The sequence below is a fragment of the Ischnura elegans genome, chromosome 3, assembly GCF_921293095.1.
Source record: "Ischnura elegans chromosome 3, ioIscEleg1.1, whole genome shotgun sequence".
In the NCBI taxonomy this organism is placed as follows: Eukaryota; Metazoa; Arthropoda; class Insecta; order Odonata; family Coenagrionidae; genus Ischnura; species Ischnura elegans.
This window is the reverse complement of record NC_060248.1, coordinates 75,960,696-75,972,969: the sequence shown is the minus strand read 5'-3', so window position 1 is coordinate 75,972,969 and position 12,274 is coordinate 75,960,696.

Genomic DNA, 12,274 nt, shown 5'->3' with positions numbered 1-12,274 from the left:
TTTCTTGCAGGCAAATGCACATTGGATTGAAATCACGCAGTAAAATGGCCAGCTCCTCCTTGTGCCGATAAAAACCATTACAATTCCATTGTAAAATAAAAGCCATGATTAAAGATAAATAAAAAACTTGAACTGCGTGAGGTATGTTCAGCGCTTAAGTCTATTCTTCTTTGTCTTTTTCTTGGCTTGGAGGATCTCTGTCTCTGAGAGACTTTCGTCTTCCTCCATTGACTCTGGTTGGTTCAGTTTACCTTTTGTGACACCGGAGGTAGTTGGGGGTGGCGTAACCTCACGCTTCTTTTGCGTTACGCCAGTGGTTTGATTGGTTGGGTTCCTTTTAGGGGAACCCACAGCGGTGGAATTATTTTTAGCAGCCGGTTTAGATGCCTTATCCGGTTTGGCAGGTTCTACAGTGTTATTATCATTCTTGGGGATAGAGTCGGTTTGTGTGCCAATTGAGGCCTTAGTGACCGTTGATTCGACAACCTTAGCAAAGGATTTCGAGAAGGTCGGGGCAGTTATTGATCTATACTTCTTCCTTGCGTCGAAATATGTAATTTTCTCTGTTGTTTTAATCTCCATTATTTTACGCTCTTCTAACATTTTTGGGCATTTGCGGGAATAAGCGGGGTGTGTGCCCTCGCAGTTCACACATTGCGGACCCTTGGGGCAGCTGGAGTCACCGTGTGAATCCTGGCCGCAGCGTGGGCAGGTGGCCTTGCCTTCGCATCGCGTTGCGATGTGACCGAAGCGCTGGCACTGGAAGCAGCGCATCGGGGCTGGTATGAATGGTCGCACGGGAACTGATTCATACCCTATGAACACCTTGTCGGGGAGCCGATCGCACGAAAACGTAAGCACTACGGATGTGGTATTTGTTACTTCTCCGTTCCGTTTTGTGGTTAGTCGACGAACATCGCTCACTCCCTGAGATGCCATCTCATGCTTTATTTCGTCGACTTCCACATACAAAAGATCGTAGTGACTAATTACGCCCCGACAAGTGTTTAGGGTTCGGTGGACCTCCACTGTCACTGGGATATCATTTAACAGCTTCATTTTAAGGATCTTCTCGCTTTGCACCTTGTTCGATGTTTCAATTAATAGGGTCCCGTCGCGTAACTTCTTTGCAGACTTTATGTCTCCCGGTACTGCTGCAGATAACACTTTACGGATTAAGAAGGGGGACACTTTTTTCAGCGTTTCCCCTTCCTTCTGGCTTTTCATTACCAAGAACTTGTTGTTTTTCATTTCTCCCCCGCCCGTTTCCGGACGGGATCTTTTTGGAGGTGGAGATAAATTGTGATCCATAGACTAACCCTTTATTCATCCCCTGGGCTCCCCACCCACCACGGAGCCACACATTCGGGACGCCACACCGAGATCCGGTGTGGTCGCCAGGGCTACCCAAGGGATATAGGAACCTTCGATAGGAGGTCTCTTTCGGGTTAGAACCTCCAGCGCGGGGGCCCTCCGAACCCACACGCCTTCGGCCGCCCTACGGAGACCCCCATATCTCCAGCACTAACCCGTCCTGGCGTACGCTCGGAAGGAGCCGCCGAGCTCCCCAGCCGCCAGGAGCCGATTGACCGAGCTGGGCTCTTCTCGGCCGCCCGTTTTTCGGGGAATCCAGGGCCGAAGTGGGGTGTTGGACTCCGGCCCATACCGGGTTTCCGACGCCCAGCTGGGTGCCGGAGAACTCACCCACCAGGATCCCCTTCTCCCCCTTGTACGGGTCTCCACGCACGGCAAACATGTGGGTGAATCTGGACGCCAGATGTTTCGGCTACTCAGCACAGCAGAGTCACATGCTGTCTGGACGCTATCCTAGCGTACGAAGGGTTTTTTGACGAGGTTGTCTCCCCGGTGGGCTCGGGTCCGTGGGGGCGCGACCCCCCGTGCGGGGCACAACCATATCCATAGTCTCACATATTAACTGTACTTGACATTTTACCCTCCTTAACCTTGCTGAAACCCCAAGATCTGCAATGCATGTGCATACTTATGGATCTGCCTCAGGGTACTTTTGTGAGTGGAATTCCTTTCGGATGTATGGGAGACTGATGTTTTTGCATTTCTTAATAAACAGTTCATTTATTAAAGGATCGCTGTTTAATGACTTATTTCTTCCTTAAAAAAAACTGACTCAGTCATGCTTGCGAAGAAAATGGAAACAACCAAAACAGACACATTTTGTCCATTTACTTTCATCTTGTTGAAGAAATCCTAACCACCAAATGTGAAAGTAATACGTTGTTTTCCAACCCAATTTTTTTTCTCGCTGCACTGTTGTTGAATAATAATTGAAGCCATGATTTCCAAAACGGCACAAGTCCATTTGGCAGGAATTTGGGATGTACAGTTCCATACCTATTTTTGGGGTTCTTGAGCGGTAGCTGAGATTTTTTCTTCTGCAATTGGTAACGTATGTATTTATTGGGAAATGCCAAAATGAGGGCTTTCATAGCTTTTAATATGAGCAGGAAAAGCGGTCGGTCTCAAAACTTTGCTGTATAGACTGATGCTGTTTTGGAATGCACGGCTTCAATTTTACATATCACATTTCGAACTACTTTCTATAAACAATGTGAGCGGTAAAACCGTATTTTTCTTAAAGTAAATAATAAATGACTGATCTAGTATATGAGACTATGGTATATGTCCACCCAAGTGACAGAACTCCAACGGTGATCTCAATGGATATTTTGTTGAAAGTCTGTGAATGACAACGGGAAGTACTAAGAAACTCCTGTATTTGACTCCACGAAGCGCTTCGGTAAGACTGAATTCTGAAGTTCCGAAACCCGGTCAAGGAAAAGTGAACAACTGTGCATTACAAGTATCGGAGAAGTGTCGCGGAAGTGTCCGGATCACAGGGTGTACGGGAAGTGTTGGGAGGTGTGAACAACTGCGCATTTCAAAAGTCGGAGAAGTGTAGCGGAAGTGTCCGGATTGCGGGGTGTCCGGGAAGTGTTGCGAGGTGTCGAGATTTGAGGGAGTGACACTTCGTTTCGCCTTTTAACACTTCGATGCACTTCATGGACACTTCGTTCAACACTTCATTTTTACCAGGGTCCTCATTGATGGCTTAAGTGCTGAGCAGAGAAGCACCATTGTCCCAAATTTTTTGTAGTGGGTCCATCACACTAAAGTGAAAATAATATCATTAACCTTCGATGGTGCCTATGTTAACACTATCATGGCCAACTCTCTTGGTATGACCTTAATTCACCTTCTCTGAGGAAAAATTTCCCTCATCGCGTAACTCGAGAGCCTGTCTCAATTTTTTTTATCCTTGTCATATGGTCACGGATGCCGACTTACAAATATATTGGGGGGGGCCAAACCGGGGATCTTGCACCAGAAAATTTATAAGTAGTGAGTTTTAAGTTTTATAAGCATTTTAGAAGAGTCATATGATCAACAGTAGAACCCTGATAACTCGAATCTCGACATCTGGACAATCCGGGGAAAATCGACAAGCCTGACACATTTTTTTCTAACACCCATAAGGAATTTTTGAGGGGGCTTGGGCCCCCTCAAGGTCCATGGAGTCAGCGCCATTGCATATGGTAAAATTAGTGAGGAATGCTTTTGGTGAGAGAAGAAAATTTCTAGATGGAGATGGGCTCTCAGTCAAATGGGCCTATATTGACCGACTGGTGCAGCTGGAGGAAGGTGAAGGGCTGCATTTTGGCAACAAGCGGCGTATGAGGCATCTACGAAGGTTACGTTTGCTGTGCAGCTGCTAAGTGCATTGGTGGCAGATGCCCTGGAACACTGCAACAGGAGGGGACTGTTGGGTTTTGAGGATGTTGAGGGAACTGTGACTTTTCAACAAGCTTTTCGACATCCTCAATTTGAGATCTATGCTCCAGAAAGGCTGGAAGAGACATATGGCAGCAGGTAACATTAAGAACATAGAGGCCATTTTGAGTGAGGCTGATAAATACATATATCTGTCCTTTAAGAATGATTGATACTGGTCTGGTATGTGTTGGGAAAAGAACAACAGGATTTGTGGAATTTAGGGTGTGCACAGCAAGTGCTCTTGCATGCTACAGACATTGGATTGAACAAGAGAAGATAATTACCTGCCTCTGAACAAAGTCAGTCAGGACCATCTGGAGTTACTGTTTGGCTGCATAAAGTCTATGTTTGGCTGCAACAACAATCCTTCTGCAAGGCAATTTGGGTCAGCCTTGAAGAAGATTGTCGTACGGAAGGAATTGCAGCCAGGGTTAAGCGGTAATTGCAAAGGCCTGGAGCACATCTTAATTCTTGGGGAGGGGGGGGGGGGGTTAAAAGTGCTGAATCTGTTGCTCGCCTTAACTCCTCTATGGAAAGGTCAAAAATGTCCGATACTGAAGCGGGTGCTGATCTAGATGGCCTGTCTTATATATTCACTGTTACTTTTGACTTGGAGTGAGAAGTGCTCCACTTTCTTCTATCATAACTCTCTCTCCCTCCAAGACCTCATCCTACCATGTCATTCCCCTCCTTGACTTCCAATGGCTTGCCTGAACCAGTGATCACACCCCTTGCCTGTGTCACCATACCAGAAGATAGAGGAGAGGAAACCCGGCAGTACGCTGTTCCCCCCAACCCTGTCAACATTGATGCTTTACAGGAAATTAGACTGTGGTCCGTCTGGCACATCGAAGTACCCCTACCCTCCTTCTCTAAATCTGCCCCTCCAATGTGCTTTGTTCTGGCCACCCTTTCTTGCTCACGGGCCTTCGTTGCCGTGACATCAGTCGACTTGAGAGAGTAATTCTCAACTCACTTTTGGAGAAGACAGGCAAAACAGCTTTGTACTTAATTTTTTCTCATTGGCAAAGGTTTCGTATTGAGATTATTAGTTATCATTTTTGATTGTTGTAATACTTAGGGCATTGAATATTTCTACCTTGGTACCACTTGGTACTATTTGATTGAACATGACTTGTAATTTTGACACAATTGATTCTCTGACTGCTGATTATTCTTGTTTTGTGGAGTCTTTCCCTCATCCAGTTAGTGACAGACGATCCGAGTTCCTATAACCTGAGTAAATTATTCAAGAAATGAAAAGGCACCTTATATTGAAGTAAGTATATTTTAGGATGCATGGCTACCTCTCATCATGACATGGTCTTCTGAACTAACTTAAGTTTTCATTTCCTCAGCATTGACTGGTAACACAGGACAAAAAAAAAGTTTTTATTTTAATAGCTGATCTTTATTGATTTTTATGTGCTGAATCCAAACTTTTTGAATCCAAACAAGCCTTAGTTTTTTTGTAACACCCATAGTTTCCAAGCAATATGTATTTTAATACTTAGTCTAATACCCCTATACCGTATACAGGGTAATCAATGAAACACTGTGTTACATCATAAAATTGTTTGTATTTACTGTTGAATAGCTTGTATTTACTGTTTATAATATAGTAATGTAGCGTGATAATACAGGGTTCACTTGTTCACTGGAATAGGTGTACATTTTCTTTCCCTTTTTTCCTTTAAGCTTCTTGTGTAGCTTTTCCTGCGATGAATCGCTTTCTGAACTTCTCGGTGAAGTACCGACAGTAATCCGCCATTCATCGTTCATTAGGCCCACTTTTTCGATTTTATTTCAACTATACAAAAGATGTTAAATTCTAAATATATTGCTTAATTTCATAAATTTAACTGTAAAATGTGAATAAATGGTGGGTGATACAACTTTTTATGCATCACATTTGGATTCAGCAACTTAAAAAACATAAGATAAGTATTTTCCGTAAAAAAGTTTTTTCATTGATAGCCTGTGTAATTGAAACCCGTGAAGTAATTTATGGAGAAGAGCTGACTGACTGCAATCATTGAATGTATGTATCGCAGACGGAAGAACAATTCATAGCCTCACATCCTAAGTAAATCAATGGAGAGATGAATTGCTGTCTAACAGCAAAATAGATATGTTTGAAAATGCATGAATGCATGATTATTTTTCATCCATACATGCAGGGCTACTCTGATAAACGGGACTATACATTTGGCCGGCAGTAAGTTTCGTATCGTCTGGCCTGAAATTACAGCCTACATCGATTCCACTATCGAGGAGCCACATCGTATGGCCCGGCCATAAGTATTACTCCCCTTTCTCCTGGCGAGTATGAAAATTATAATAGGTACACTAAGTTTTGCCCATTGATGGCGCCACCACTGTACCGGCAGTCGATGGAAACATCTAAAAAATTGAAGAGTGAAAATCAGCAGAGAGAAGTAGCGGTATTTGCAAGTGTAGAAAGGAAAACAACTGATGCTAAATAACTTTTGATAATAGAAAATGGAGTTTACTGAGTACGTAAATTGACACTAAATGATTAATTTGACCTTGTAATGCATATTATCTGTGTGTATGGCATTGTATCATATTAATTCGTTTCGTTTAGTGTAATAATTCTTGGCACTAGTGTCAACAGAATATGACGAATGCGCTGGCTACGAGCCAAAATGTCAAGATGTTGAATTTATCAGGGAAATAAGGAAAAGAGCGACCCATGTACGAGATAGCCAAATAAATGTACTGATACATTATACGGTGGATCATTGTGATTTTGCCTGAGGGCGTTTTCAGGGAATGTTCTAAGTAAAATGTGATTTTATAATTCTTTTTTGAATGGCTCTTGCTGGCATGAGGTTATCCCCAGGTGAAGGCCCTTGTAGCATTTCATTATTATGTGCCTCTTCCATGTTTATTTCCGGGTCTGGTAATCTATGGTAAGGTGACAGCTGAGACGCAATGGCAACAGCTGGCCGAAATTCTTGCAGGCCATGGGCCGAAAAAAAGTATTTAGCTCTGGAAAAAGGTTATGATTTAGTTATCATAACACTTTTTGTCTCACCTGAAACCTAAATTCCAGTAGATAATGAATATTCATTATCCACTATTCAAATACTACTATTCTACAAATTTTTATCTAATTTACAAATTCATTATACTACTATTCTGCATTACCTAAAGGTAATGCAGAATAGTAGTATTAGAAGTAGTATTAGAATTTTTAGTAAGGTGAAAATCATCAATTATGTTTCTAGGTGTGGAAGGACCTTAAAGGAAAAGCAAGAGCTAAAAATGCTAAAATAAATGCAGAACCAGAAATTTTACAGTGAGTGATCAAAATTAATATCTACCAAGACTGATTTACGGATACTTAACTAAAACAGAGTGAACAGTGAAAAAGGCCTGGGTCGTTACATTGAACATTTATGTAACATAGCAGGTGGACCCAGAAAAGCTGCCAGATGTCGATCAAAAGGTTCTGGGGAAAATGGGGGTCTGCACTTCCATTCCCCTTTTGATGTAATGCTATGGAAATGGAAACTTTGATTTGAAACTTAGACCATCAGGGTTATTCCACTAATTGTATAGCTGGGCCATAAGTCGAAATTGACCATAACTACAGCCTCCGGACATATAATGGCTTCGAGCGATTCTCCTCTGAGCGAAAGGCCGTAAGTCGGGCGGTAACTAAGGCTTGGAGGCCTTAGTTACCGTCTTATGCTATGGCCTGCCTCAGAGGCGGTCATATTGCAGGCCATATGAAGATTGAGCATGTAACATCGCAAGCCTAGGGAGTTAAAAAAGGGATTTCCGAAGAGTTTATTATAATAGAAGAGCCAATTATAACACATGAATATTGTGCGTGAACATAGCGTACTCAGCGGGCATTGGCAAGGCATATAGACGAAAGACGTCGTTTTAATCTGGAAAGGTTGAGGATAAGGGATACAAGGTATCCGTTTGATTATAATAATGACATTTATATCAAATATTTTCAGGCGTCAAAAGACATTGCAACATATTTAATTAAGTAACTCCTTATCTGGTGCATTGAAAAAAAAAGAGTGGATGGACTTAGCGTAACTTTACAGGTAAGGCATTTAGAAATACTTTTTAAATGAAAGTTCGCGAACATACTTTTTTTTTGCTTTTTCTTCAACAGTTGCTTACAAATTTTTTATTTATTTGTTTCATTAAGCTGCAACTTCAAATATCCGCACCGTAATTTTGAATATTTCAAGGTTCTCCTAGCATTACGATTCTTGGCCGAAGGAGGATACCAAAGAGGTGTAGCGCAGGACTTCTTTTTGGCTGTTAGTCAACCATCTGTTTGCCGATGTGTGAAACGTCACTAGGGCCATTTGCAATCGCCTATTTAATGTTTGGGTTTAAATGCCTTCAAATATTCAAGGGAAGAACAATATCCATTTGAGGTTGCAATTTTATATAGGACCTACATTTAAGAATTTGATATTTAAATTGATAAAAGAACTTAAAGTTCCAATTTTATCTTTAGATTTCGTGCGCTGGCTGGATTTCCTGGGGTTTTGGGGGCAATAGATTGCACCCATGTTGCAATAGTAACACCATCGGATGAAGAGGAAGGGTGCAAGAACCATAAGGGGTTTTATTCATTGAATGTCCAAATGGTGAGATATCAAATTTTGATAAAATCATCACAATACTGCTTGCACTTACATACTGACGATGCTTAGGCAGCCTATTAATTTGTCGGATATTGGTATGCCTTCACTTTTGATGAGCTACGTATGTTAGTACATGAATGTTATACAGTGTTGAGCTACATATGTGTTATTACACATACGATATTTACTGAAGCAGTGTTCCACTTGGTAAAAATAGTTATGGGAAATTTTATCAATTATGGCATTTTGAATGCAGTAGATTTCAGTCTTCTTGTAAAAATCCTCTACCTAATTAATTCATTTTTGCATAGCAGATGGCTCAGACAATTTCATTTCATATGTTCCTCCTCTTTTCTAACTCTTAATCCTACAGTTACTCATAAAATTTTTCACCTAAGTACCAATTCTTCATTTTAGATTTGCGATGACTCTTTGAAAGTAATGGATGTATGTGTGTATCAGGGAACAGTACATGACCAATTCATTTGGCGTTGGCCTCGTGCAAGAACCCAGCTCAGACAAGCTGAGGAAAATAGTCCTGGGCAGTTCTTCGTTCTTGGTAATTTCATGAGTGAATATCTTTTAGCTTTAACAATAATCTCTGTTTCTTATAACTTCTTTGATGTATATTTGTTTTAGCAGAAGTGCAATCTGTATGTCTTTTGTCATGACGCCAGCGGCGCCCTCTTCCAGGACGCTGAGTCAGTTGTTGGTAAAGTGTATTCCGGGATGGCGGTTACCTCCCTGGCAAGCGTGTGAGAAGAATATACGTTTATTTAGTTAAGACTAAGTGGTTATCATTCTTCACCCCTAATCCACAACATTTTGGCAACGAGGACTTACGAACTTATTGCAATCCACGGTGAACAGCTTTTTTTTCTCAACGTGTGAAGTGACGCCGCTGGAATGGCCGACGCCTTTACGTGTATTGGCACAATTGGAGCGCCGCCGAACTTTTCCTCTGGTGACGCCGAGGAATAGGCTATTTTTAAGGAGCAATTAGAATATTATTTCCTCGCTAATGTGATTTAGGACGAAATTCGCAAAAAGGCTATTTTATTTACCACCCTGGGCGATTTCGTTCTTCGTACGGTTATTAAACTTTGCAAACCACGGTCAACTAGTGCGTTAACCTTTGCCGACTCAATTTCGCTATTGGATGCTCACATCAATCCTACGCGGTGCAAATGGGTGAAACGCAAGGAATTCCACAAGCCGGTTCAGCAACCGGGTGAATCATTTAAAGTATTTATGGCGGATTTGCGCCAACTCGCCGAAACTTGCGAATTCTATGATCTCGACGAGTCGCTACTCGGACAGGTGTTGTTGAGGATGCGCGATTTGCGGTTGAAGGAAGCCTTGTTTGCTGCGGAATCAATCGATCTTCAAAAGGTCATCGACCGAGCCCAGGCAGCGGAAGCTGCGAAGGACCATGTGGCCCGTCTTCAGGGATCAACGCCTGGCATGGTGGGTGCCGTGCATCGCACCGGATCACTGAATCAACCCCCATCACACTCACGAGGAAGGATGCAGCACCCTCAATCATTCTCCTCGCCTAAGCATCAACCTCAGACCTCAGGGAAATGCTTTCGCTGCGAGGGAGCGCACGATGCAGCCACCTGCGCCCATAAGAAGACTACATGCAGGTATTGTAGGAAAGTGGGCCATATTGAAAAGGCATGTTTTTCCAAAAGGAATAAATTGAAGTCCCAGCAAAGAAGCAATTCATTTGGTATGCAACGGCAGGAATATCAACCCCCTAGATACCATGCAAATCGAGGTCAGCAACGTGCGGCGACGCACACCTTGGGTTGGGTACCTGAACCATTACGTCAGCCGGCGCCTGAAATCAGTAATTCTCGCGGACACAGTTTTTCCGGAAGGGAGTGAAGAACAAAAACGGGTCCATTCCCTAATATTTAATGTGCTTTCAGCCCCGGCCCCTCCACCAGTGAATGTTGTGTTAAATGTAGAGGGAAAATCGTTGGCTTTGGAAGTAGATTCAGGAGCGGGAATTTCAATTATCAGCTATGACACCTACCAGAAAAATTTCCCTGATGTGCTGCATCACAGAAGCGGTGCCCTGCGACCGGGGTTTTATGGCATCGCCAATACTGCCGTGCCGGGTAACGACGGTGATTGCCAGGGGCATTTCCGCTGTGAGGGGTCTCACAGCCCAGCAAACTGCGGGTACCGGGATACCATATGCCGATATTGCCGAAAAAGAGGCCACATTGACAAGGCCTGTTTCACGAAGCGCCGCAGAATGGACCAAAGTGGGGAATATCGATGGGGAAGCGGTCGAGGCCAGCCAATGGGCGAGGAGTTTGCACACCGGCCTCGGATTGCAACGCACAATGTGGAGCCCGTTGAAGCCTTAGCTGCTTCGAATGCACAGGTATCCCCACTGCACAATTTCCAGGGTTATAATATTGGCGTTGAATATTCTGTTTTCCACTTTCCTACTACGTCTGCACCCCCACCAATGAATGTCACTGTTGCTGTGGAGGGTAATCACCTTCCCATGGAAGTGGACTCGGGGGCTGGATTTTCCCTAATTGGTCAAAAGACTTATAGACTTTTATTTTCACATTGCCAGCTTCAGCCTCCAAAAATAATGTTGAATACTTGGTCTAAAGAGCAACTGCCTTTGTCAGGAATAATTTTTGTGAATGTGTCATTTTCACACTGCAAGGCCAAACTTCCTTTAGTGGTTATGTCAGGTGAGGGGCCCAGCCTTTTAGGGCGGAATTGGTTTCACTCTTTGGGCATATCTGTTCAGGGTATTCACTCCTTTGGTACGACTGATTTCCCGCATGTTTTAGCAAGTTTTAGGGAAGTATTTGAGCCTGGTCTCGGAGAATATGTGGGTCCCTCATCTGGAGTTGTCCTCAAACCAGATACCAAGCCTGTATTCCGTAGAAGCCGTCCAGTTCCCCTCGCCTTGGCCCAAAGAGTGAGTGATGAGTTAGATCGCATGGTGGAGCAAAAAATATTGGAGCCAGTAAAATATTCTGAGTGGGCTACTCCAACTGTTAATGTAGTGAAAAAAAGATGGTAGTATTAGAATCTGTGGTGATTATAGTGGAACTGTGAACCCTCTATGCATGCGTGAGATATATCCCCTGCCAACTATTGATGACTTGCTAACTAAACTCTTCGGTGGTGGTTATTTCGCTAAAATTGACCTATCAGATGCCTTTTTGCAAGTCACGGTGAGTGAAGATGCTTCGCACGTGCTGACGTTGAATAACCATAGAGGATTGTATCGTATGCTTCACCTCCCACCTGGCTTATGCTCTGCCCCAACAATTTTCAAAGGAATTATGGAGACTATTCTAGCAGGATGGGAGGGTGTTCTTGTGTATATTGATGACATTTTGTGTCATGCATCCACTGAGAAACTCTTGTGGCAAAGGATACAGCTAGCACTTACAAGGTTGAAAGATGCAGGGTTTAAATTGAAGTTGGATAAGTGTCAGTTTGCTGTGAGAGAACTTGATTTCCTGGGGTATTCCATTTCCGGAAATGGAATCAGGCCCACAAATGACAAGATTAAAAGTTTGCTAAATGCCCCATCACCAACCAATGTGTCCGAGTCACAAGGGTACCTTGGATTTGTAAATTACTACGATCGATTTTTTACTCACAAAGCTACTGTTTTTGCTCCCCTTAATCAGTCGTTGCGCAGTAATGCTACATGGAGATGGACTGAGAGAGAGGCAGCTTACATCTCCTATATTAAGAAGGTCATGTCTTCTGGTATAGTGCTGAAATGTTTTGATCCCACTTTGCCTATAACCCTCCAGTGTGATGCT